This window comes from Eschrichtius robustus, chromosome 10 (assembly GCF_028021215.1).
Source record: "Eschrichtius robustus isolate mEscRob2 chromosome 10, mEscRob2.pri, whole genome shotgun sequence".
NCBI classification, from domain to species: domain Eukaryota; kingdom Metazoa; phylum Chordata; class Mammalia; order Artiodactyla; family Eschrichtiidae; genus Eschrichtius; species Eschrichtius robustus.
In genome coordinates, this window is record NC_090833.1 from 92,033,480 (window position 1) to 92,061,017 (window position 27,538).

Sequence of the window (27,538 nt, forward strand, 5' to 3'; positions counted from 1 at the left end):
ATCCTCCCACTTCAGTCCCTCTTACACCTGGGAAATGGAATAACAGTGGAAGACCTCAGGGGGATGGATCCCACAGGAAGTAGTGAAGGAGGAAGGACACCTCTTTGGCTGGCCAAATCCACGCAAGTCAACCCAGGAAGTCATTCGGCATCACCTCCATCTAAGAAAATGGAAGAAGATGCTCATGAAGGCTCTGGGCATGTTGATGCTGGGGGTTGGGAAGGAGGCCTTGGGAGGGTGGGTAAGCCAGTCTCATCCCTAGGGAATTGGGATGGTGATTAAGATACAACATTATGTCCTTTTCATGCTCAAATGCGCAATAGCCTGCAGGATGTATCTCCCCACTCCTGCTTCACCTTGCAGCAATATTCATGAGGAAAAGGAACTTTTCCTAGGCAAACAGGCAGCCTATCTTCCAACAAATGAATCCTATCACTTAGAAGAAGAACAAGTGAAATCAGTCCATAGCGATGCAAATCTCCCAAAGATCAGGTTTTCAGGTTTCTTAAAATACATCAGTAGTTCATCATGACAAAAGAATAGTAAATAATTATGATCCAAAATTTATTCTTATAAACTGGAAAATCAATATTATGTTTGTTAACCTTGTACCATAGTTCAAAATAGATCATTTGACTTACCTCTAATAGGTAATTGACTCTGAGATCTGTCAATTCTACTGTGTTCTATGCCAGAAAAAATATTTTTCAGAAATGTTCCTTGTCACTTTAAGAAAGCAAAGAGTAATTTGGCGTTTGCTCCCTTAAGCTCTCTTATACGTACCTTAACTAAACTCTAGTCAACATATCCTCTTTCAGTTCCCCAATTTTTTTAACCCCTCGCAATGACGGCATGGTTCACACCATAGAAAAGGATGTGCTCTGAAATGTCAAGGCTCACAGGTTTTCTTATCAGAACTTCCGTGAATCGAGACTTCCCTGGTGGAGTAGTGGTTAAGAGTCCTCCTGCCAATACAGGGAACACGGGTTCGATCCCTAGTCCAGGAAGATCCCACATGCCGCGGAGCAACTAAGCCCACGCACCACAACTACTGAAGCCCTTGCGCCTAGAGCCCATGCTCCGAAACAAGAGAAGGCACCTCAATGAGAAGTCCGCGCACCACAACAAAGAGTAACCCATGCTGGTTGCAACTAGAGAAAGCCCGTAGCCTCAGTGCCGCAATGAAGACCCAACACAGCCAAAAATTAATTAATTAATTAATTAATTAAAAAAAGAAAACTTCCATGAATTAACACAACGTTGCAGAGAAGCCTAAGAATCACAGACACACAGCAGCTAGCCAGCTTGATGACATTACACAGCTATATTTTTCTTTTTATGTTGTATTATTATACTTTTAGTGTATAGCAATGTCCTTATTCTCAAGTTTCTAATCATCAAAGACACAGCAAACGTAAAGCTATATGACAAATCCTTAACTTTGATAATCTCCAAACATTTGAACAGATGTCTATAGAAACATATTATTTTTCTTACATCAGCCAAATCTGAGACATTAAAATAGTTAACAGTTCTTAAAATATTTTCTTCCATAATAGAAGTTTATATTAAAATTACTTTCTTTGACCTGAATCAAATTACTGAATTATTTTCGCATGCTAATCAGATTCCCTTTATTATATCTACTCGCCTTTAAATCAAAATCCTACCAGCCATTCCTTAGAACTGTATTAACAGGAACCAGGACCTGGGAAGGCCTCAGAGGCAGGTTAAGTGCTGCTGGTTCTAACGGTGGCTGCAGAGCAATATCCTAGAACACAAAACACCTCCGACACGTGAAGGCAATAGTTTCAACTGGGGTTCAACTGGGTCAGGGCAGATGTCTTTGTATTTCCTGATTGCTCACATGCTCAGAAATCCAAAGTGGAGAATATCCGTTCTGCATGGTAACAAGTAAGAAATAGCTCAATCCCACGTAACTGGATTGTCACCTAATCCAATCTGTGCCTCTCTTACAACTATTGACAGTGGTTTTTAATTCCTTCAGCAGGTCTCTCTACCCAACCAGCCTCCCTTAAGACACACAAACATACGTACACACACATGGTTCATTCTGCCACTTCTCCCACCAATTCACCACTCCGAGGATGAGTGTATTTAGCTTAACTTTATCAAGCTCTTTGGCTGCCTGAGGATTATAAATGTTAAAATAAAAACTAATTACAACCTTGAGAACTGCAGGTGGCACCTGGTCTTATGTCTCAAGGCAGCAGGTCGCTCCTGCATCATCCAAGCAGCAATGTCACTGCTTGCTCCTAAGCTCCAGAGAAACCCTCTGTTGGGTCTCGAACACCCCAAGTAATGAGATGCGACTGAAACGAGCATGTGGGGACCCTAGGTCTACGCCACAGCGTTAAGTGGCTTCTGAGGTTATCGAAACTGCCACTGATTCCAAACAAGGTTCACCAGCCCCTTCCTCCCACAGTGGTCCAGTGAACACATGGCATAAAAATTCCTTCTCCACAGGTGACAGCCACTAAGGCCAGAGATGGAACCACAGGTGATACAACTTAGGAACACATAAATTTAAATATCTGATACACCATTTACCATATCCCTAAAATGACTCATCCGAAAGGATCATATTTGCCAGTTTAAAAAACAAACTTTTTTCAAGTTTCTCTCCATGAGTTAGCTATAACTAGCACATCCTCCATGAGTATCTTTTCCTGATGTACTACCGAGTAAAAACTTAATCAAAGCCATAGCCTAGATAAAATATATCATTTTTTCATTTGTGATTAACAGCCTTGGAGGGAGGTTTTTTTTTAAACTGGTCCATTAAACGGGCATATATTTAAATAAAAATTATATAGTTTCTAACTTTAAACTACTCAAAATTTCAAGTACTTTATGTTTCAATTCTATTTCAAATCAGTACACTGAAAATACCCATTACCTGGAAGCTAAGGAGAATATTTTTATTTTTTATGGCGAGCCAGACTCCCTATATTATTATTGAAAAGTAAAGTTTCTAATGAACCAGAAAGGAAATTTATTGTAAAGCAACACTCAAACTAAGCACATGTATTATCACACAAGGTTATGTGTACACCTACCAGACATGTGCAATCTCTATGTCAAAGCATTATTTTCAAAAAGTTAAAAACACAACACGTACAAATATAGAACAAATGCATGCCAAAGAATCATAAACTCATTAATGACTAATCCAGTAAAAGAGCATTTTGAGAAACTAGGAATTTACAGGCATTTATAGAAGAACATTAGAATGAGATTGCTAGGTTACAAAAAAACTGATCAATGTCCTACAGGGCAATAAAACCTTTGTAGTTACCATATGTACCTGAAAAAAAAAAAAAAAAGAAATCATCAATTTCAGCGTCTAAACTCCAATCAAATGGTAAATGACCAAGTCAGACATGGGTGCATTCTTCTAGGTAATTAAAGAATCATGTGGGCCTATTAAACAATGTTCCTGCATAATGTCAAAAGGTCACTCTATCATACCCTCTCTTTTTTTAACTTTTTATTTTACATTGGAGTATAGTTGATTTACAATGTTGTGTTAGTTTTTACAGTATTTACAAGTTGTGTATAACTTTAATTAGCACACAGATTTTAACCTTATGCCATAGAACTCAAACTGGAAAAAACAAGTATGATATTTTGAAGGAACGTATTACATATGGTTTCCTGCCTCTCAGAAATAGGTAGACATAAATAATTCAGTTTTTAAAAATTATTCAATATGATGCAACAGAGCCTATAGCAATCAGCACCGCAACGGGCCCCAGGTAGGCAGATTGAGTGGGGACACTTTGGAAGTTACTATGAAGAACTTTGTATGTTGAAGCCAAGCCTTTAAAGGCTCTGAAAAGTTAAGTGGGGAGAAGATCCAGAGGTTAATTTCATATTTGTTTGTCAGGATTAGAATTAGAATTGCAGGTAAACCCTGGATCTAGTCATTCCAAATTGTTTGAACTCTTCTATACTTTTATAAGTATACTTTTATATTCAAATTCTGATTTTGATTTAAAGGGAAAAATTCAAATTCAAATTTGCTCAGTTAATTGAGATTTTTGTCAGTGAATATGTCCTTTATTTAGTACTCTTGAATGATTTGGGGTTTTTTTTCCAAATCAACTCAAAGGAGCAGACATTCTTGAGCTCCAGTCTTCTCCCCAGAACAGGCTTTCAGGCGTGGGAGGGTCACTGATAATGTGTCTTTAGGGTCATTTTGTTTGTTTGTTTGCTTAAAGAGTCTCCCCCAGTTGCATAAGCTTCAGGACCCTCACAGCTCTAGCCTTGCCTGTCACTCTGTGTTGACAGTCACATGGGCTTTGTAAGTTTTTTTGGAGAAAAAAATGTTGTTGTTTTCCCGAAGTTTTCCAAAATATTCTGACCTCAGTATTTCTGGGAAGTTTATTCAAATATGATTTAAAAAAAAAAAACGGTCCGTTTACCAGTTTGTTGAAGACTCTTTCCAACAAGTCCAAGCTCCAGTGCTTACTAAATACCTCTCTCCATATTCTATGCTCATTTTCCCCAACATGTTTCACTGAATCACGAATGGATTCCCCATTCACCTGCTCCAGGGGCACATCTTCTGATAGGCTCCCTCCCTAAACCAAGGAACATATTACATATGGTCTAATGCCTTTCAGAAATAGGTAGACATAAGTAATTCAATCTAAATATCAACCAAAATACTGACATTTTCTTATTCAGATTATATCTCTTCTTCCTCCCCAAAGATCTGAAAATTCATAAAGAAACAGTAGATTCACAGGGATAATCCTGATTAACTTGGAGGATTCGACTCACTCTAGAAAACCACTAAGCACACTACTGAGACAAAAAGAAGCCTGCACCAATTAAAACAGTAGCAGGATTTTAGTCCATATTACCCAAGGTGAAAACTTCTTTATGGACTGTATTGTCTTAGCACACATGGCATTACTTGAGATTGACTGTGCTCACATAGCAATAGAATATGTTGATGACACTTAGCAACTAATTACAAAGAATCTGTGCCCACTGAAATGACAGGAGTTCTGACAAACAATACCCTTGAGAAGAGACATTTGATAAACACGCTATTAGACATTCACTTAAATCAATTCTCACGATTTTATACTTCTTAGCAGTTGTAGCATTATGTTCAGTTCCTCCATTCTGCAATTCATGTATTTTTATACCAAATTCTTAAGGTTAATCATGTTATTGGGTTAGGATAATTTATACAACAAGTGTCTCACTATTATACTGTGTATGTTATTTTTCTTTTAAAAGAATAATATTGTGTGATAATATCTATTAGAGGATCATATTAATAAACTTTCATTAAAGATGATACAGTAACACTTTAGCACATAGGAGCCATTGCTCCAGTGAAGAAAGGATTCAAATCTGATACAAATCTTCAAATTGAGGTGCTAATATATTTGCCTAGATCAAGCACTAGGTATTACATGAAGAGCACATGTTTGTCTCCCATGCTGGCCAACAAAATGGGCTTGATCTGCTCCCCCAACCAAGGGCAGAGACCTCTCATACATATGCAGGACATAACAGGGAGGAGACATTGTTGGATAAAAACAAATCCTGATTACCACTCCTAGAACAGTGATTCAAGTTGTGTGCCCCACCTGTAGTGGGCCAGAAATACATCTTTTATTCTCACAACAAGAAGGGCACTTTTGACAGGGGAAGGAAACAAAAGAAGACTTCTAGAGAAAATTACAAGTACTGAGATTTAACAAGGTGCGGATGAGTGTGTAACACTCACTAAATTGAACCCCTGGGTCTACAAATATCATCATTTACGTCAAATAATCACCATCAACAGCGGCTGAAATGTCTAACACTGGCTTCAGTCCTTTTCAGAGACTTCAGTCCTTTTTCTTTTCACTGGGGAGTAGAGTTAGGGAGGACAGCAGCTACTAGCTATAGCTGGTACTTTACTTATATGGGGAAAATAATTCAGCTGTAAATTAACTTCCAATTGTGTTGTTCCTTAATCGGGAAAGAGTGAACATTACTCCTCAAAGTGACATGCGACCCAGGAGACAGATTTACAATACTAAATATGCAATCAAAATACTGACATTTTCTTATTCAGATTATATCTCTTCTTCCTCCCCCCCCACAAAAGATCTGAAAGTTCATAAACAAATAGTAGATTCACAGGGATAATCCTAAAACAGAGAGCTACTGCCCTCTTCCACTTGTGGCTCATGGTAGGAAGTGAGCAAACCAACCACTGTCTGCACAACAACTTCTGGAAAACAGGGCTCTAACTTGGAATCTATATTCTAACTTTCCTCTTGCGTTCCATTTAAGAGGATAACTCCATTAGAATAACACTTTCATCTTGACTAAATACAAAGAGTTCTAGAAGGCAGACCAAGTAGAGATGCACAATTTTTAAATATCAGGTCCTAGAAGATGCTGTCCATTCAACTTGTTTTATCTTCAAAAAGAGAATAAGAGAAAAAAAAAAAAGCCCATGTTTTTGGCTATTTAGAAACATTACTCTCGCCCTGTGTAGACTCCTCCTGACTTAAAATTTCCCATTAATTATAAAGATTCATGTCAAAACATGGATAATTTCTGAGATGTCAAATGTTTCAACCAAGCCCTGTATGAGAGTATGTCTTATGCCAGAACCTCACCCAGGTTGACCTCCCCCCCCCGCCGTCTGACTAATTTACTACTGAGAACCAGTTGTAAATAGAGGAAAAATGTCACTGTATCCTTTTGGGGAGAAGATCTTTACCTTTTTAAAAATTTACATACAGTTCTCATTATTTTATCAGGGCTTAAGAATATTTCATTTTTGCTAGTTTTAAAGTCTTGTCTGAAAAGATTACTTGAGTTCTTAAAACACTTCTTAGGAATAAAAGGTTAGCGATCAAAAGACTTGAGCAAATGCTGGTGTTCGTGATTTCTTGTTGGTAGCCTAAATCCCATCCTGCTGGCAAACTCCTCTTTAGAATTTCTCAAGTGATGGGACAGGACTAAAAGAACCCTCTACCTTGATTTATGTAGTAACAAATTTCAAATATGGGTTTGAAATACCTTGCTTGTATATACATCTACACATACAAACAAACACCTCCCAAATATTCGAGAGTTAAGGAAAAATCCAATTGGTCAAATTAGCTAATCTAGACTATAATAAGATTCATTCACCATTACTTCTACTGCTACAAAGGATACTGTCAAATGAGATTAGCAAGCAATTATCAAACACAGTTTGTGTACCCTCTATGAATCTTTAAGTCTGCAAAGACATTTAAATATATACTTGACACTTGAACAACTATAGTAGCCATCTTTGCAGTGATCAAGGACTCTATAGTATCTAAAATGTTCTTAGGGCTTCCCTGGTGGTGCAGTGGTTGAGAATCTGTCTGCCAATGCAGGGGACACGGGTTCGAGCCCTGGTCTGGGAAGATCCCACATGCCGCGGAGCAACTGGGCCCGTGAGCCACAATTACTGAGCCTGCGCGTCTGGAGCCTGTGCTCCGCAACGAGAGGCCGCAATAGTGAGAGGCCCGCGCACCGCGATGAAGAGTGGCCCCCGCTTGCCACAACTAGAGAAAGCCCTAGCACAGAAACGAAGACCCAACACAGCCATAAATAAATAAATAAATAAATAAAATGTTCTTAGCCATGCAAATTTACATAGGTACTTTTAACTTACTGAACTTTTAATCAGAGTACTAAACACATCTAAATAAAACAGAGGCTGAAAAGTGAAAACTAGCATTGACATTTGAAGAGTCAGCCAGAGACCCAGACGAACTGAGCTTAGAGATATATTCAATTCAGAAAAGGATATCTGCCTGGATATTCAGACATGGAGCACCTCAGAGCATGTGACTCTTAAAAAAGATGCTCAGTATGAAGAACATGATACCTCTGTGGATTTCAGGGAATAAAATACAAACAGAAAATAAAGAAATATCAAAATAACTGATCTTGCAATATCCTGTAATCACAACTAAGGAGACAAGAAAGGCAGCACAGCACTCTGTTTCTCTTATAAGGGAAGGATTTTTGAAGCCATGTTTCCTTTAAGTAAGAGTGACCTCTGGTGACTTTTTAATTGCACCTCAGTGTACTATGTTAAATTATTCTATAATTCTTTTATACTAGCAAATCATTTAGTACTACATTTTTAATTTCTTAGCAAAGTGATAAATGCTTTACTGCAGGACCTAAGGATTTCATGTAAATGCCTCCATTTTAATTAATTCATGGAAATTGTGCCCAAAGCTAAATTAAAATTCTGTCTGAAACACGGGGCAGTATTTTCTTAAAGGAGACTAAGGCTCATTTTCAGGAGTGACTCATATAATATGGCATTAAATGAGCTGAAACTAAATGATGACAACACAAACTTATCACAGCCTCGGGGCATATATGGATGAATGCTGGAAGGGTAACTATTTGTACAATATGCTTTTCACTTTAGCACAAACTTCCTGGTAAGGGCAGAGTTCCCCAGCCCACCCCACCCCCAGATAAAACTGTATACCCAGCAGCAAGGTCGGTTTCTAACATGCCTACTAGCACTTTCTTGAAATGCATAATAGCTTGCCTTACTCCCTACAACCTGATTTTTAAAAAATTCTTGAGGGGGATGGGGTGTGGATGTAGGACTAAAGGGGCTTTCTTCAAATCCCTCAAGGAAAGAAAAGCCCTGTGATGGAGATTTCAATCTGAATAACACTTCGAAAACTTTTTCCGATTTCCAGATTAAAATGCCTTGAGGTCGGCTGAATCAATCTGGCTAGCATCTTTAGATCAGACTCACATTGCCAGTCCAGAACTGAGAGGTTAATACATCTTCACTGAACCAACAAAATGAGAAACACAGCACCTCACGATATACAAGCATGTGCACTTGCAAATGAACCTGAATGGCAGGTTATGTTTTTCCTTTAAGCAAAAGCCTTCTAATTCTGAGGGGTCTATCCTTCTCGTAATTCTGGGGACTAACCAGGTTTGCCGCCTGGGCTCTGCTGTGGAGCCTGCCCGCCGCTGCAGCGCCCGAGTTCTTGGTACCCGATTCCGCAGGGCGCCAACTGCAAACATCTACGCTAATGCAGGACCCGGCCAGGTCGGCCAACGATTTCCTTTCTGACATAAATCCTGCAAAATGTATTCATAGTGAAAAGAAATAAATGACATATTGGCATGCTCTTCTCTCCTCATCTCCTGCTATTCTCTCTCTGGTCTCTTTCCGCCTCAATATTCTCATGCTAATTTTAGGTTTTACTAGAATTTGAGCTTTCTTAATGAATATTCAAAACAACAGCACACAGACAAAATTCAGCTCACAGACAAGTCAAAACAGGTTTTGTGTATTACAGACTTGACAAGTGGAAAAACCATTGTAAACCATCCTATCCAAGCGTTGGGACTTTGCGATGTTTTTTAAATGCCTCATTTTCAGAAGCAGACCAGTGATTCCATTTGTAAAATTCAATTATTTTTTTAAAAAACACGAATTCTCAGTTGTCAGTATAAGTTTTAAAAGATTTGCTGTACTCACAAGTATTCCCTGCTGCTAATGTACTCCAGGGCTGGGCAGACAAAAGAAAGAGCATCCTGAGACAGGCTCTCGCGGCGGAGTCCATGTTCACAGTCGCCGGGGCTCCCCACCCCAAAACCCAAGGTGTCCAGACAGCTGCTCTGAGCCGGAGTCTGCAAGCTCCCTCCCGCTCGGGGTAGCTAGCGCTCCCTCCTCCGGGCTCGGCGAACCCGCGCAGCCGGCGGGGCGGGAGCCCCAACCTGCAGCCACACCCCCACCCCACCCCCACCCCCACCCGCTCCCGCCGCGCTGCGAGCTCCACGCGTCCCGGGCGCTCCTGGCGGTGGCGGGAGGAAGTGCGAGTCAGGTCGGTGAAGGTCTTCAACCTGCGCTCGCTCCGAATCCGAATCCGCGGTCCTAGCTCCTTCACCGGCAGGTTTCCCACTCTGAACAGCTGAGCAGTTCAGTGGACTTCAGTCTGAGACCGAGCTTCACCACGCTGATGATGCTTGAGCATTAACACCGATGCTAGGAAAAATGTGAGTTGTTTTTTTTTTTGGTTGAAAAGAAGTTAGGACAAGTAACTAATCCGGTTTGAAGAAAATATTTACATGTACTGAGAACTGTTGTAAAAAAGACTGCTTTTGTTTTCTCAACTCATTTAATGATTCATATTTAAAAATAAAAACCTAAAGAACCTTATTATGGTAATCATTTCGAAATATATACGGTTATATATACAGTGTTATGTGTCAAAATACATCTCAATAAAGCTGGAAAAAATTAAAATTAAAAAATAATTAATTAAAACACCGACCCGACTTCTACTATAATGTCAGCATTTTATTATGTATATTCCTACTTGGAGATTTGAGAATTGTGGTCAGCAGATATATAAAACTAAAAACTGGCATCCTGGGAGAAGGAATCTTACTCCAAATACCATCAGGGAAGTGACCTTATGTTAAGTAGGTAAATTGAATACACTTAATTGAAGAATGAAGAGTTTTGAATCAACTTCTATATACTGTATGTGTATTCCTTTCCATTCAAATTCTTTAATACAATTACCCAAAAGTTCATATTGAAAAATGATGGAATATAAAAGGCATCTTAAATAAATAAATAAATGGATAGATAGATAGACAGATAAATAGATAAATTGTTTCAGAGTATACAGATAGAGGCCTGATGGCCCATGGAGGAAGAAGGATTTCAAGATCCATGACCTTGAAGTAAGTCACATGGCCTCCTCTACTTCCGAAAGAGGCTGCCAGCAGATGTAAATGAAGGAGGTATGATCAATACTCTCCTAAAACTGTGACCAGACTCATGACAAATGTGCTGAGACTTAGGAACAGTGTCCAGGCATTCTTGCACCATCCAAAGTGATCAGAATATGAAAGTAACTTTAACCTTGAGTAGGGCATTATATGCCTGAGAACAAAGCAGAAAAGCTGTTTTTATTATTTCTATTCTGCAACCTGGGTAAAAAACAAAAACAGGAATAGAAAATGTAAATAGCTTGGCAAGGCCACAGAATTTACAAGTAGAATTTGACCCAAAATATGTAGATTCTGATCCCAACTTTCCAGCTTTCTCCACTCCTACTCAGGGCCCCTGGGAATCAGGAACTCTTCCCACCCACCCCATCAATCAGCAGTCCCGGGAAACACTGAGCAAAGCTTGCTCGGAGGGTGCATTTAGAACCTTGAAAAAAGCCACAAGCGGTAGAGTGACCTTCATTTATTAGTCAGACATTTTCCTAGTGCCTAATACATGTCCCAGAACCTGAATATGGTATTTCTAATTTTTAAAGCAAATATAAATTAATGATTTACATTAAGTGTCTAATATTTTTTAAAGTCTATACAACAGACAGTCTGTGTGTGTGTGTCTGTGTGTGTGTGTGTAATCTAAATAAATGGTCACAGCATTCCTTTGAAGTAAATGTTACTCTGCCCATTTAATGGATAGACAGACTAACCTCAGAGAGTTTAATGGATGTGTCACAAAGCAAGCCAGACTTGGACCAGGTCAGCTGAGCTCTGAAACCCCTTCTCACTGGCCCTCAGGTCTCTGAAACAGAAAAGTTGTCACCTGTGAAAACTCTATTCAGTTGTTCCTGGGAAATCCATTTAAAATGGGTTAGAAGGCGCCTCAATAATTGATGTCAATTAAAACCAAAAAGGACAATGCTGGTAAATTACTTGAGCAGACATTCAGGATGGATTTTCCAAGTCAGAGATGAAACAGCCCACGAGGGATTGAGATTTGCAGGCAGATGTCCTTGTGCAGTGCACAGCATTGACCACTGGACAGCACTGGGGCTGTTACATGATCTTCCAAGACAAGGGCAGCCCCAGGTGAGGAGGCTTGAAGAGGCCAGGCAAAGCAGGGCCCAAAGCAGGGACTTGCTAGCAGACAGCTGATGCGACTCCTGGTTTTACCCCTTTCCAGCTGCCTTCTTTCGCTGGAGACTTCGTGGCTTTGTGCTTCACTTTTCTTGTTTGTAGAATGGTGATGATAGCCAGTCATAGAGCCATTATGAAATTACAGGTCTGAAACCCCCACAAAGGGATGGAAACTGCTGAGCATTCCACGTACCAGCCCCAGAGCTGCCCTGGGAGTTGGTACCCACCCGTGAGACCCCCGGCAGCTGCTCAGCATCTGTGATCCTCAGCTTCGTTGTCTGTTTCATAAGATAATAGAAGTCTTACCAGCAGAGAACTGATCCAAGGGTTACAGGAGAAAATGAATGTCAAGTACTTAACACCATGCTCATCCACAGGGTGCTGGATCAGGTAGGCTGATGCTAGAGCTCCAGGCTCAGAGGAGAAAGGATGCCTAACGGGACCGCCAAGGCCTCCAAGCTAAATCCCTGCAGGTCAGGGGCAGTCCTCTGCATTCTGTGACCTGTTTCCACAGCCCTTTGCTCTTTTATATAAGAAAGATGACAGATAATCAACAAGGACCTACTGTATAGCACAGGGACCTCTACTCAACATTCTGTCATAATCTATATGGGAAAAGAATCTGTAAAAGAATGGATACATGTATATGTATAACTGACTCACTTTGCTGTACAACTGAAACTAACACAATATTGTAAATCAGCTATACTCCAATATAAAATTAAATTAAATTTTAAAAAATCAAAACAAAGGAAAGGTGAAGAAAATGTGTAGATCTAATCTTGCACATTTCTATAAGTGATGATTCAAACCCCACAAATCACGCACGCGCATATATGTATGTGTCTGCAGAATTCACACCAAACACAAAAGAGAACTTGAAATCAGCACACGTCACAAATGAAAGACAAGAAATCAACTTCCGATGTTCAGAAGTGTGTGGACCCTCATATGTGTAAGTGCAGACAGGCTGCCTAGGAAAGTATATTCTAAGTGAAACTACACCCTTGGCATTTCCTGACCAAAGTCTTCTGTTTTCCTGCTCACCTGGGAGCAGTCTGTGCACTCAGGATTCCCTGCCGAGAAGAGGAAGGATCAACTCACCCCATCCGAATGAAATCCTTTCTCAATGCTCTCCATAGATCAAAACATGACTCCATTCATTTTTCTTCTTTATTCAGCAGTTTTCTCCCTGTAAATTATTTCTGCGTGTTTTATCTAAATCTGGGAATACATTTAACTTTACTCTTCTAATGGGAACAGATTTATCATTAAATCCTCTGAAAGAATACTGTGAATAAAATATAATAGTATTTCTATTAGGAGTCATTTTTCCCATAAGCCCCCAGGCAACAAATCCTGAAGAACAATTATGGAGAGACAGACTGCAGGGAGAAGAATTGTCACATGTGTGATAAAAAACACACTGCACAGTGTCTTCGCAGGTTATCTCTGATGAGCTATGTTCCCTATAACTAGCCCTTGGAAGCCCTGGTTTTAACAACCAAAGGATTGTGCATCGAATTACATAAATCTCAGCTAGAGAATAGTCAGCCTCATATTGTTACCCGAAAAACTAGGTTCGCCTCTTGGTGGGTGTCGAGCCAAAAGACACAACCAAGACAAAGAGTGAGAGAAGGAAGGATTTGTTACTTGCAGCAAGTAAGTAGAACACCAGGGATCTTTCCCAAAGCAGTGTCTCCCCAAACAGCAAAACTGGGGAAGTTTTAAGCTAAGGGTACATGTATATTCATGGAAGGGCTTGGGCGGTAGGCAGAGCCCAGGCTTTAGTTGATTGAAATCCGGAGGATCAGAAAAGGTCAACGCCATCATCCCTTAGGTTCCGTTTGACCTGGTGGTTGAGTGCTTCAGGCTAATCTTTACCATGGAAACAGAACTGGAAGTCTTTACAACTGATACATTATTACTAGTGCTACTTCTCTTGCCTGATAACAGTCAGCATTCTTGTTTTCCCTTAAGATCCTTAATTACTGAGACCTGTTCAAGGGCAAGCACTCTGGCCAGGCTTAGATCACAAAATGGCTTGTACTAAATTAATAGGTGTTCTCTTATGTCCAGAAAGCCATGCCTGGTTTTCTTTCTCCATAGACCCCCTACCTTATCTGCTTATAATATTTCTTTCCAATTCAGCCCATTTCAACCCAGGAGGACTTTTGGGGACTAACAAACACTGGTATCTAAGATAGAACAAACCACAACTAAGAACTTGAAGTATAAAAGCAATACTGCATGGTATTTCCAAAAGTGCTTAATAAACATTTCACAGGATTGTGCATAAACAACACACTTTTCCTCACATTCTGGCACAAGTAGAATCAGAGAGGCTTAACGTTAAAATGAAGTGCAGAGTCAGCTGTCCAGCATTCTACCCAATTCAAGCACCACAGTCTCCAATATCAACTTGCACACATGTCCACTGATGGCAGCAGCTGAGGTGCATACATATAGAGAAAAGGGAGATTCTAGAACTTCCTTCTATCATATCACAAAGAAGGATAAATTCACAGAATCAACTACATGAGTGTCCAGGAAAAAAAATTCTTTTTTTTTCTTAAACTTTTTAAATTGAGATATATTATACCCTTTAAACAAAATTTCTAATTTTATGAAAGGCGTAAAAGGTCACAATTTTTCTTTACTTCTTTGGGGTAGGAAGAGGGAGGCAGAGTTGAGTGTATCCTTAAAAGTCCTTTTCTAATTTAAAATTAAAATCAACATCTGATCTTGACCTAAGAATTTTTCTATTGAGGTATAATTGACATAGAACACTATATTAGCTTCAGGTGTACAATTCAATGATTTGACATTTGTGTGTATTGCAAAATGAACATCACAGTAAGTCTGGTTACCATCAATCACCATACACAGTCACAGATTTTTTTCTTTCTTCTTGTGATGAGAACTTTTAAGATTTACTTGCAGCAACTTGTAAATATGCAATACAGTATTAATAACTATATTCACCATGCTATACATTACATCCCTGTGGCTTATTTATTTTATAACTGGAAATTTGTACCTTTTGAACCCCCTTCACTCATGTCACCTACTTCCCACCCCCATCCCCACCCCCCCAGTCTGGCAACCAACTATCTCTTCTCTGTATTTATGAGCTCCTTTTTTTTCTTTTTAAGATTACTCATATAAGTGAGACCATAGGTTATCTTTCTCTAACTTATTTCACTTAGCATAATGCTCTCGAAGTCCCTCCATGTTGTCACAAATGGCAAAATTTCCTTTTTCTTAATGGCTCAATAGTATTCCAGTGTGTGTATCACATTTTTTTAGCCATTCACCCATCAATGAACACTGAAGTTGTTCCCATGTCTTAACTATTGTAAATAATTCTGTAATAAACATGGGTGTGCATATATCTTTTGGAGTTAGTGTTTTCATTTTCTTTGTACAAATTCACAGAAGTGAAATTGCTGGATCATATGGTAGTCCCAGTTTTGATCTTCTGAGGAAACTCCATGCTATTTTCCATACTGTCTGTACCAATTTACATTCCCACCAAGAGTGCACAAGTGTCTCCTTCTCTCCACATCCTTGCCAACACTTGTTATTTCTTATCTTTTGATGCTAATCATACAAACAGGTGTGAAGTGATATCTCATTGTGGTTTCGATTTGCATTTCCCTGATGATTAGTGACGTTGAGCATCTTTTCCTATACCTGTTGGTCAACTGTATGTGTTCTTTGGAAAAGTGTCTATTCAAATCCTTTGCCCATTTTTAATTAGATTGTTTGTTTGCTATTGAGTTGTGCAAGATCTTTATATATATTAGATATTAGCCCATTATCAGATACATGATTTGCAAATATTTCTCCCATTCAATTGGTTGCCTTTTCATTTTGTTGATGGTTTCCTTTACTGTACAAAAGCTTTTTAGTTTGATGTAGTCTCACTTATTTTTACTTTTATTGCCTTTGCTTTTGGTGTCATATCCAAAAAATCATGGCCATGACCAATGTCCAGGAGCTTACCGTACATGTTTTCTTCTAGGAGTTTTATGATTTCAGGTCTTAAATTCAAGTCTTTATTCCATTTTGAGTTAATTTTTGTATGGTGTAAGGTAGTAGTCTAGTTTTATTCTTTTGCATGTGGCTGTCCAGTTTTGCCAACACCATTTGTTGAACAGACTGTCCTTTCCCCATTGTATATTCTTGGCTCCTTTGTGATAAATTAAGTGACCATATATGTGTGCGTTTATTTCTGAGCTCTCTATTCTGCTCCATTCATCCATGTGCCTGTTTTTATACCAATACCATACCATAGTTTTGTAATATAACTTAAAATCAGGAAGCATGATGCTTCCAGCTTTGTTCTCTCTTAAGATTGCTTTGGTTATTCAGGGTGTTTTGTGGTTCCTTACACATTTTAGGATTTTTTTGCTCTGTTTCTGTGTAAAATGCCATTGGAATTTTGATAGGGATTGAATTGAATCTGTAGATTGCTTCTGGTAGTATGGACAGTTTAACAATATTAATTCTTCTAATCTATGAGCCACAGAATATCTTTCCATTTATTTGTGTCTTCTTCAGTTACTTTCATCAGTGTCTTATAGTTTTCAATGTACAGGTCTTTCACCTCCATGGTTAAATTTATTCATAGGTATTTTATTCTTTTGATGCAATTGTAAGTGGTATTGTTTTATTACTAGCATATAGAAATGCAACCAATTTTTGTATATTGATTTTGTATTCTGCAACATTACTAAAGTTGTTTATTAGTTCTAACAGTGTTTTTTTGGTGGAGTCTTTAGAGTTTTCTATATATAATATCATGTCATCTGCAAATATTGACAATTTTACTTCTTCCTTTCCAGCTGGGTGCTGCTGATTTCTTTTTTTTTTTTTTTGCCTAATTACTCTGACTAGGACTTCTAATACTATGTTGAATAGAAGTGGCGAGAGTGGGCATCTTTCTCTTATTCCTGATCTTAGAGGAAAAGCACAGAGTATGATATCAGCTATGGGCTTCTCATATACGGCCTTTATTGTGTTATAACCAATTTGATTTTATTGCACAGAATTGAATCTAAATTCAGCCATAAGCATTTTAATGATTATCATTAAAAGTCTTTTTAAATTGAAAACAAGACTGAGAACTCGTAATAGTGCTGGATAATTAAAAAAATACACCCTTAAGGATTAAGTTTATTCCATAATTCCAGTGATATTTTTTTAGGCTGAAGTACTGATGAATGAAGTACTCCAATGTAGAGGAATCTTGAAAATACTCTGAGTGAAATTAGTCAGTCATAAGGAACCATATATTATATGAGCCCATTGATATGAAATGTCAGAAAGGACAAACCTATAGAGACAGAAAGTAGATGAGTGTTTGCTTGGGGCTGTGGGAGATGGGAGACTTGTAGGCTAGAAAAAGAAAGATTTCTTGTTTTGGAAATTGATAAAATTTCCAAAATTTTTTTTATCAATAAAATTGATAAAATAGATTGTGGAGATGAATGCACAACTCTGTGAATATACAAAAAAACAATTGAATTGGACACTTTAAGTAGGTGAATTGTACAGTAGGTGAATTATATCTCAAAGCTGTTTTTAAAAAGGAATACAGAAACTCTAGAAAAACATTGAATCCATTGACATCTACTTTACCACACTATTCCAAATAGAAATGTAACTGAAAAATGGGAGTTAAAAAACATAAGCAGCAATATCCGTTATTTACTGCCATGATAATGCTGTGAATCAACCAGAAACCTCAGTGGCAGACACCACTTTACTGAGCTCAGGGGTCTCAAGACCACACCCTTGGCTCAGCAGGTGGTCTGGTCTCCTGCTCACCTGCCTTGGGGAGGCTGTTGTCCGCTGATGGAGAATGGCCCCATCTGAGATGACTGGACTTGTGTATCATTGCGCAGCAAACAAACCCAGGCACCTCTCACAGCGGTGGCACAGAACTAAGAGAAGAAGCAGAAAAATACAAGTCTGTTCTGATCTTCGTGTGTCACATCAGCTGGCATTCCATTGACCAAAGTAAATCTCATAACCTAACTCGGGATCAAGAGTCGGGAGAACAGATTCTGCCTCTTCAGTAAAAGGAGCTGAAAAGCCATGTGGCAAAGAGGGTGAATCCAGGAGCGTGAAGAATGAGGACCATTTAGACCTCAGTCTCTGCCCAGCACAGGGTATTTGTGATGGAAGAAAACTGAGCAGAAATTAAATATTTGCCATCTGGCAGCTTCACTTTCTCACCATTTTCACTTAAAATTGTATCAGAGGGCTTCCCTGGTGGCGCAGTGGTTGAGAATCTGCCTGCTAATGCAGGGGACACGGGTTCGAGCCCTGGTCTGGGAAGATCCCACATGCTGCCGAGCAACTAGGCCCGTGAGCCACAACTCCTGAGCCTGCGCGTCTGGAGCCTGTGCTCCGCAACGAGAGAGGCCACGATAGTGAGAGGCCCGCGCACCGCGATGAAGAGTGGCCCCCGCTTGCCGCAACTAGAGAAAGCCCGTGCACAGAAACGAAGACCCAACATAGCAATCAATCAATCAATCAATGTTAACAAAAAAAGACTCATTTCCTCCTCTTCCCCTTTAAAAAAGAAAAAAAAATTGTATCAGAAACTTTGAAATATCTGTTTCATCTTGATTTAGATAATAGAAACATTTAACATTTTTGTAATTTAGCTCAAATAATGGCTGCATAATTCAAGTAGATTCAAAAGCAAATAGAATCTAACTTATAATAGCAAGTTTTGATATAAATGCCACTGGATGATACTGTGAGTATGTGACATGAGCTGGATGACTTGCTTTTTAATTATAGGAACTTTTAGCTTTTGCAAAGATAACTACTTTTTAAAATGCTTTTCTAGATGTTCTTGTCTTATCACAGAAATACATTCTTATATGTACATGTATAATTCGCATAGAGAAGTGTTAATAACAACTCCCTACACACACACACACACACACACACACACACACTTCCATTGCTCTATTGTTATGTCATTGACATAACTGATGAAAACTAGTTTCCTTCATGTCCATACACACATTTATAGGATTAGGTTCATTTTCCTTGTATTGTAATTATAATATGATGTTATTCCTCAGCTTGAACTAGATTAAAATTTTGCATTTGTATTTTTCATTTCCATGTGGAAAATGAAATCTTATTTTTGCCTGTCAATCTAAAACCACTTTGAATCGTAAATTGGTCTCCTATGGTAAACTTTTAAGACCTCTTTTTTTTGTTGCTGTAACCTTTTCTACATGGTGGACTTTATTAGTTACATTAATTAAATAACAAATGCCCACCTTATTGAGCTGGGTATGCTTTAATCCACAGGCACAAATCAAAAGAAAGAAATGATTATAACATTAGAGTTAAAAAACAAAAAGCTTTGGTTGATTTTTTTGTAAAGAATGGTTTAAAAGGAACCTAAAGTCGTTCCTTTATTTGAAGGCTTAAGTAATTGTACCTGCCAGGTAATAGACGAGAGGGAGGCCTCTCACTTACCACCCCCTTTTGTGTGTTTCAATTACTGGGAAGGTTAATGGTGCTGAACAGCTGAGGTATGAAGGCACCTTTCATTATCTTCCCCATCAGAAGTCCCCAGAGCCCGTTCACCTTCCCTCGTGTTTATGGGAAAAGACACAGTGTTCTCTCACAGCCCAGAGTACATGAGAACCAACTTCTCACAGCCTAGCAGATCTTTGCCAGCATTTTCTGGAAAATAATTCTGCCCCTTTCAGAGCCAGCGTGCAATGTAATTTGAACTCAAATACCAACATCATTTAGAATGACTGAAATAATACCTTGATCTTGTGACTTGTATAGTCTCATTCTTCTAAATTTTAACTTTAATGATGCTTATTTATTAAGCAAGTACAGAGTATATGGGCAGAATTTTTCTTTGAATATTTTATATTGAATGAATTGAAATAATTGGGATGTTAAAGGACTAGGGGATGATAATGAACATGTATGCACTGAAGCATTTACTCTGTACTAGGTAGGTTCTCTTCTGTATCATATCATAATGCCACCAAACATTAAAATTTAAAACAATTTATAGGTGTCCCTTTAAGACCCCTCTTGTCTGAATATCGTCCTCCATGTTGACTCCATCAGGATTCACTTACCTAGAAACAATAGGTAACCTGTGACCAGGGCAGATGTTCAGGGAATAGAAAGGAAATTACGGCTCCACCAAACCTCTCTTGCACAAGTACAGATGTGTTTGTATTTAGCCTGAGACAAAAACTTTGTTCCTTTTCCTCCATTATTGTTCCTAACATGCAACAAAGGCAATTGTAGGAAAGGCAGTGTGGCCCTAAATTCCCCCTCAGCTGATCTTTAAGAACTTCAGACATTTTCCAAATAAGATTTTGATCTAGGGAAGGACATCAAGCTCCAAATTAAGGTGGAATATGTGGGAAAAAGGTCACTGGGATAGGGTTGCCAGGTAAAATACACCATGCCCAGATAAATTTGAATTTCATATAGATATATAGTTTGGGAGACATACTTACAATCAACAAACATAAATCTGGCAACCTAACATTGCACTGCATGGTATAGATGGCAGATGATTTTAAAACAGGAGGGTCATGGGGATATAAAAAAAGAATGTGAAACTCAGAGTTTTTTCTAGGGTAAGGGTCAACAAACTGGCATGAGGTCCAAATCTGCTTTGTTCCTGTCTAAACAATGTTTCATTGAAACACTGCCACACCCATTCATTAAGTACAGTCCAAGGCTGCTTTCACTCTGCAGTGGCAGCGTTCAGTAGTTGCAGGCCCACAGAGCCTAAATATTTACTATCTGGCCCTTTAACCAAATAATAAAAAATAAAAAGTCCCAGTTAAACTGCTAAAATTACAATTGTCATTCTAAATACTCACTATTTCCCCTCTCTGATGAAAGGCTTCTTTCCATAGGCATGCCTGATATTATAAAGCTGAAAATATGTAGGCTTTTAAATAAGTAATATTATTCTACTCAATGGATTTAAACATAAGGCAATATTGTCACTTCAAGAAAAATAAAAAGAGCTTTGAGAATTTTTTCCATATGTCCACATTTGTGTTTCACAACTCCAGACCACCTAATGCAAACTTTCATTTCTCAGCAAAATGAAGCAGAGAATATTACAAAAGACTCAGCGATGTCAAATCCAGCCACCAGTTAGATCTTCCAATTTTCAGTACAACATTTCCTGCCAGATGTGGCTCAATGTGGCTTAAAGAAGCAATTGTTTAATTCTCATGTGGAGAACTATTGTTCTGGAAGAATGAGGGCATTATAGGATTAATCTCCAAGTAGTAAGAAGAAAAGCTAGGTTTACAAACTCTGTATGACTGTGTTATGTGCCAGTGCGTAGCTGGAAGTAAGCGTTCTATTGGAAGATAGGATTTTGTTCCTCAGGAAACCAACACACTCCTGGGACCCTGGGTTGAAGCCATTTGATGGGTGGATAGCATGAGAAAGGTCTGGCAACCAAAGTCACCCCATGCTGCTGATGCAGACAGCTGGCAGAGACAAGATAAAGTTCACACAGTCACTTGAGGCTTTAAAACCTAGTCTGCAAATGACAAGTAGAGAAGAAAATTCTATTTCTAATCTACCAGTGAAAGATGTGCATTTCATTTTCAGATTATGAAAGTATCGAAGGAGAAAGGCTGTGCTGTCATGAGTGACAGTGCCTCGGCCGCCAGGACTCCAATCAGAGGCTCAGTGATAAGTGAGAGTGAGCCCAGACTACTGCCAACGCCATGGCCAGAGACCGAAGAACACACGGGGAGGGGTTTCCTAATTGTGTATGGTAAATAACCCTGCATACAAATCCTCCAAGCCACGATCTGGGTAGTGTATTAGAGCAAAGAAGTAACAAAGAAAACAGGCAGGTTGACATTGAGCAGAGAGGACCAAATCAGTTTCAATAGACTTGAGGCTCTGTGGACCTAGGGAAGGAGAGGGTACAGAGCCCAACAGGATAGGAGACAAGGAAGGCGTTGGAGCTCTGCTCCTCACCAGAGCTCTCTAAATCTCAGTATCCACATTTTTAAAAAAATTTATTTATGTTTATTTATTTTATTTTTGGTTGCCTCGGGCTCGTGCGCTTTCTCTAGCTGCGGCAAGCGGGAGCTACTCTTTCTTGCGGTGCGCAGGCTTCTCATTGCGGTGGCTTCTCTTGTTGCAGAGCACGGGATCTAGGCGCGGGCTTCAGTAGTTGTAGCTTGCAGGCTTAGCTGCTCCGCAGCATGTGAGATCTTCCCAGACCAGGGCTCGAACCCGTGTCCCCTGCATTGGCAAGCGGATTCTTAACCACTGCGCCACCAGGGAAGCCCTCAGTATCCACATTTTTAATATGAGAATAAAATCACGTGTATTTTATAAAAACACTTCCTGCAAAATGGTCACGGCTAGAAATATCATGAGACTTCAATAAATGGCTTATATTTATAATTACTAACAGAAATAAATACAAGAATCTAATAAGAATATGTTTTATAACCTAATGCATTTTGGATCACTCATTTCTATCCCAAAGGTTTAATCTATACCATCGTGGTCTCTAAGCCGTAGTTTCTATTATGTTTGCCACGAGTTGCTGTGACCAAATGTTACTGTTTTTAGTTCTATAGTTCCTGTAGTTTCTTGTTGCAGTGTTACAAACTAATGTTTCCCAAAAGTAATTTTTGTATGAATAAACAAATAAAAGTGAGAGGCACTCCTATGAAGCCCTTATTAAATATTAAAGGATAAACAGTTCTAATTTAAAAATAAAAGAATTATAATTTTAAGTGCAAATTTGACTAATTGTGCTTTTCAAAAGCTACTGTCAAATATTTTTCACAACAGTAAATCTTAAGTTATGATAAAAAAATTCCTTGTGAAATCACACCTGACAAAATGAACCCTAATTATGTATAATATCTCCTATCTAAACACATTCTTAAATAATTATTTCAATTTAAAATAGAGAAATTATCAGATTGGGTTGGAATTTGTCAGTTGGTTATCTCTCCATGAAGCACCGCTAAGTTTTTTAAACCTCCATCAGCGAGTGAGAACACCACCTTGGCAGAATCTTAGCAGTTATCAGAAGCAGGAGTTGTGGGAACATATTTACAAGATTAGGGGTCTGAACTCCAATGGTTTAAGGTGGATTTTCAAGATGGGAATCTGGCTGGGTTTGGGCAAAACTCATGACATAATAGTTTTGATTTTGTGCTACAAAGGCAACTCAGTAGAGAAAAGATCGTCTGTTCAACAAATAGTCCTGGAGCAATTTGATCCTTGTGTAAACAAAAAATAAATTTTCATTCATATCTCACACTTTATACAAAAGTTAGCTCAAAATGGATTGTAGACCTAATTGTAAAACCTAAAATTATACAACTTTTACAAGAAAACATAGGAGAAAATCTTTGTGACCTTGGGTTAGGCAAATATTTCTTTGATATGACACTAAAATCACAATACATAAAAGAAAAAATCAATCAACTGGACTTCATCATGATAAAAATGTCTGCTCTTTGAAAAAAGCATTCACAGTTAAGAAAATCGAAATAGGAGCCATGGACTGGAGAAAATACTTGTAAGTAACATATTTGATAAAGAACTTGTATCTATAAAGAACATATAAAGAACTCTTAAAACCCAATAATAAGATTTGAACAAACCAAGAAGAGATTGAATTAGTGATCAAAAATATCCCAACAAAAAAGTCCAGAACCAGATGACTTCACTGGTAAATTCTACCAAACATTCAAAGAAGAATTAATACCAATCCTTTTCAAAATTTTCCAAAAAATGAAGTGGAAACACTTTGAAACTCATTTTAGGCGGCCAGCATTACCCTGATACCAAAACCAGAAAAGGATGCCAAAAAAATAAAATCAATAAATGGCTCATATAATGACTAATAAAAATAAATACAAGAATCTAATAAGAACATGTTTTATAACCTAATCATTTTGGATCACCCATTTCTTTCCCAAAGATTTAATCCCTGATGAACAGTAAACATAGATGCAAAAATCCTCAACAAGACATTAGCAAACAAGATTCTACAGTAATTAATAGAATCACATACCTGAGCAACTGGGATTTATTCTAGGGATGCAAGGATTGTTCAATATCCACAAATCAATCAATGTGACACACTGCATTAACAAAATGAAGGATAAAAATCATATGACCATCTCAATAGACGCAGAAAAAAAGCACTTGTCAAAATTCAACATTCATTTAAGAAAAACTCTCAACAAAATGGGTATAGAGGGACTATACCTCAACATAATAAAGGGCTTATATAACAAGTCCACAGGTAACATCATACACCATGGTGGAAAGCTGAAAGATTTTCCTTTGAGATCAGGATCAAGACAAGGATGCCCACACTTTTATTAACCAAGGAGGTGAAAGACCTGTACACTGAAAACTATGACATTAATGAAAGAAGTTGAAGAGGAAACAAAGAAAAAGATATTTTGTGCTCATGGGTTGGGAAAATTAATATTGTTAAAATGTCCATACTACTCAAAGCAATCTATAGGTTCAGTGCAATCCTCATCAAAATGTCAATGGTATTTTTCACATACATAGAACAAAAAATTCTAAAATTTGTATGGAATCACAAAAGACCCCAAATAGCCAAACCAGTCTTGAGATAGAAGAACAAAGCTGGAGGCATCATGCTCCCTGATTTCAAATTATATTACAAAGCTATAGTAATCAAAACTATGCTATATATTGGTATAAAAAAAAATACATTGATTAATGGAACAAAATAGAGAGACCAGGAATAAACCCACATGTATATGGTAAATTAATTTGTAACAAAGGAGCCAAGAATATACAACGGGGAAAGGACAGTCTTTTTAATAAATGGTGCTGGGGAAACTGGACAACCACACGTAAAAGAATAAAACAAGACCAGTGTCTTCCGCCATACACAGAAATTAACACGAAAGAGATGAAGGACTTGAATGTAAGCCCTGAAACCAGGCTTCCATAAAACTCCCAGATGAAAACATAAAAAAATCCTTCTTCACAAGGATCTTGGCAATGATTTTTTTGGATATGACACCTAAAGCACAAGCAACAAAATAAAAAACAAACAAGTGAGTCTATATCAAATTTAAAAGCTTCTGAGCACCAAAGGAAATAATAAACAAAATGAAAAGGCAACCTATGGAATGGGAAAAAATATTTGCGAACCACACATTTGATTAGGAGTTAATATCCAAAATATGTAAGGAACTCATGCAACTGAATAGCAGAAAAGTCAAATAATCCAATTAAAAAATGAACAAAGAATCTGAAAAGACATTTTTCCAAAGAAGGTATTCAAATGGCCAACAGGTAGCACATAAAAGATGCTCAATATCACTAATTACTGGGAAATGGGAATCAAAACCACAAGGAGATATCACTTTACACCTGTTAGTATGGCTATCACCAAAAACATAAGAGATAAGCATTGGCAAGAATGTGGAATAAAGGGAACCCCTCTGCACTCTTGGTGGGAAAGTAAATTGGTATAGCCATTGTGAAAAGCAGTATGAGGTTACTCAAAAAATTAAAACTGGAACTCCCATGGGATCCAGCAATTCCACTTCTGGGTTTTTAGACAAAGAAAATAAAAACAATAACTCGAAAAGATATATGCACCCCCCCCCATGTTCATTGCAGCATTATTTACTATAGCCAAGATATGGAAACAAAGTGTCCACTGATGAATGAATATATAAAAAAAATGTATATATACACAATGAAATATTATTCAGTCATAAAAAAAGAAAGAAATCTTGACATTTGAGATAACCTGGATGGACCTTGAGGGCATTATGCTAAGAAAAATATGTCAGATAGAGAAAGACAAATACCATATGATCTTACCTATATGTGGAATCTAAGGAAAACAGAAACAAACAAATAAACAAAACAAGGTTATAGATTTAGAGAACAAATCAGTGGTTGCCAGAGGTGGGGGATGGTGGTATGCATGAAATAGGTAAAGGGGATCAAAAGGTACAAACTTGCAGTTATAAAATAAATAAGTCATTAGAATGTAAACTACAGCACTGAGACTATAGTTAATAATACTGTATAGCATATTTGAAAGTTGCTAAGAGTGTAAATCTTAAAAGTTGTCAATACAAGTGAAAACAATTTTGTAACTATGTATGGTGAGGGGTGTTAACTAGAATTATTGCAATGATCATTTTGCAATATATACAAATTTTGAATCATTATGTGTACACCTGAGACTAATATAATGTTGTGTGTCATTATACTTTAATTTTTTAAAATAATAATACAAATTTAAAAACCCACCTTTTGAAAAAGTGGCCAAAAATTTTGAACAGACACTTTACCAAAGATATATGTAACGCAATTTAGCACATAAAAAGCTATTCTATATGATAGTCATTAGGGAAATGCAAACAAAAGTCACAATGGTATTCTTCTACACACCTATTAGATGGCTAAAATTAAAAAGATTAATGATAGCAAATGTTTTATTTATAATGCCTAACCTGGAAACAACACAAATATTTATCAGTAAGTGAAAGGATAAACAGATTGTGGTAAATCCATATAGTAGAATAGTCGATAATAAAAATAAATACATTATAGATAAGTGCAAGAATGTGGATTAATTACATGATAATTATGCAGTGGAAGAAACCAGGCAAAAAACAATATATACTGTATGACTCTATTTATATAAAATTCTATATGCAAATTAACCTGACGTCTAATGGCATCATGTCTAATGGTCAGTTGATGGGAAGAGCAAAGAGGGGTGGGAGGGCAAGTTTATAAAGGAACAATAAAAATCTCTGGGGAGGGCTTCCCTGGTGGTGCAGTGGTTGAGTCTCTGCCTGTCAATGCAGGGAACACGGGTTCGAGCCCGGGCCTGGGAAGATCCCACATGCCGCGGAGCAACTGGGCCCGTGAGCCACAACTACTGAGCCTGCGCGTCTGGAGCCTGTGCTCCGCAACAAGAGAGGCCACGATAATAAGAGGCCCGCGCACTGCGATGAAGAGTGGCCCCCACTTGCCGCAGCTGGAGAAAGCCCTCGCACAGAAACGAAGACCCAACACAGCCAAAAATAAATAAATTAAAAAAAAAAAAATGCCACTTTGGAATAAATATGGTTTTGAGCTGAAAGCAATTGAAAATCAGCAGATGCAGGAAGAAATCTTCCCTCCCCTTTTCTCCCTAAAAGCAGGGCATGAATTTTCCCTGAGACCGGGGCCCCCTCTCCCGAACCAGGAAGAAGAGAGTGACTCTTGTCACCAAAGCTGGAGAATGGGCACTGAGGTGAGTCTACATAAACAAACCTTATGAAAATAGCGCTTCTCTCCCATCAGTTTCCCCATATATTTCCCACTCACTTTCCTCCAAACCCCCTTTCCTTTCTTAAAAATGGAATATAAGCCCCCAAGTCTAACTACTTCTTTGAGTTTCACTTCCTTCCTGTTGGACTCTTTCACACAGAAAATATTAATTAAAATAATTTATGTTTTTTCTTCCATTATTCTGTCGTTTGTCAGTTTACTTTGCAGGCCCCTACGA

The 27,538-nt window shown here is 38.2% G+C and overlaps 1 protein-coding gene across 8 annotated transcripts in view; it reads right to left on the bottom strand.

Moving 5' to 3' along the window:
* The window catches only part of LOC137770222 (contactin-associated protein-like 3B), a 156,218-nt gene that overhangs the window by 83,022 nt on the left and 45,658 nt on the right, over window positions 1-27,538 (bottom strand). The window contains exons 4-7 of one of the 8 annotated variants that reach the window (XR_011075142.1): window positions 24,044-24,113; window positions 17,779-17,894; window positions 11,517-11,608; window positions 9,838-10,057 (exon numbers count right to left, since the gene is read on the bottom strand). The exons of 3 other annotated variants lie outside the window; for them this stretch is intronic. The gene's annotated coding sequence lies outside the window, so the exon portion shown is untranslated. Of the gene's footprint in view, window positions 1-9,837; window positions 10,058-11,516; window positions 11,609-17,778; window positions 17,895-24,043; window positions 24,114-27,538 lie in introns of those variants that run through there. 4 more of the 8 variants (XR_011075146.1, XR_011075141.1, XR_011075147.1 and 1 more) reach the window with 4 other exon arrangements.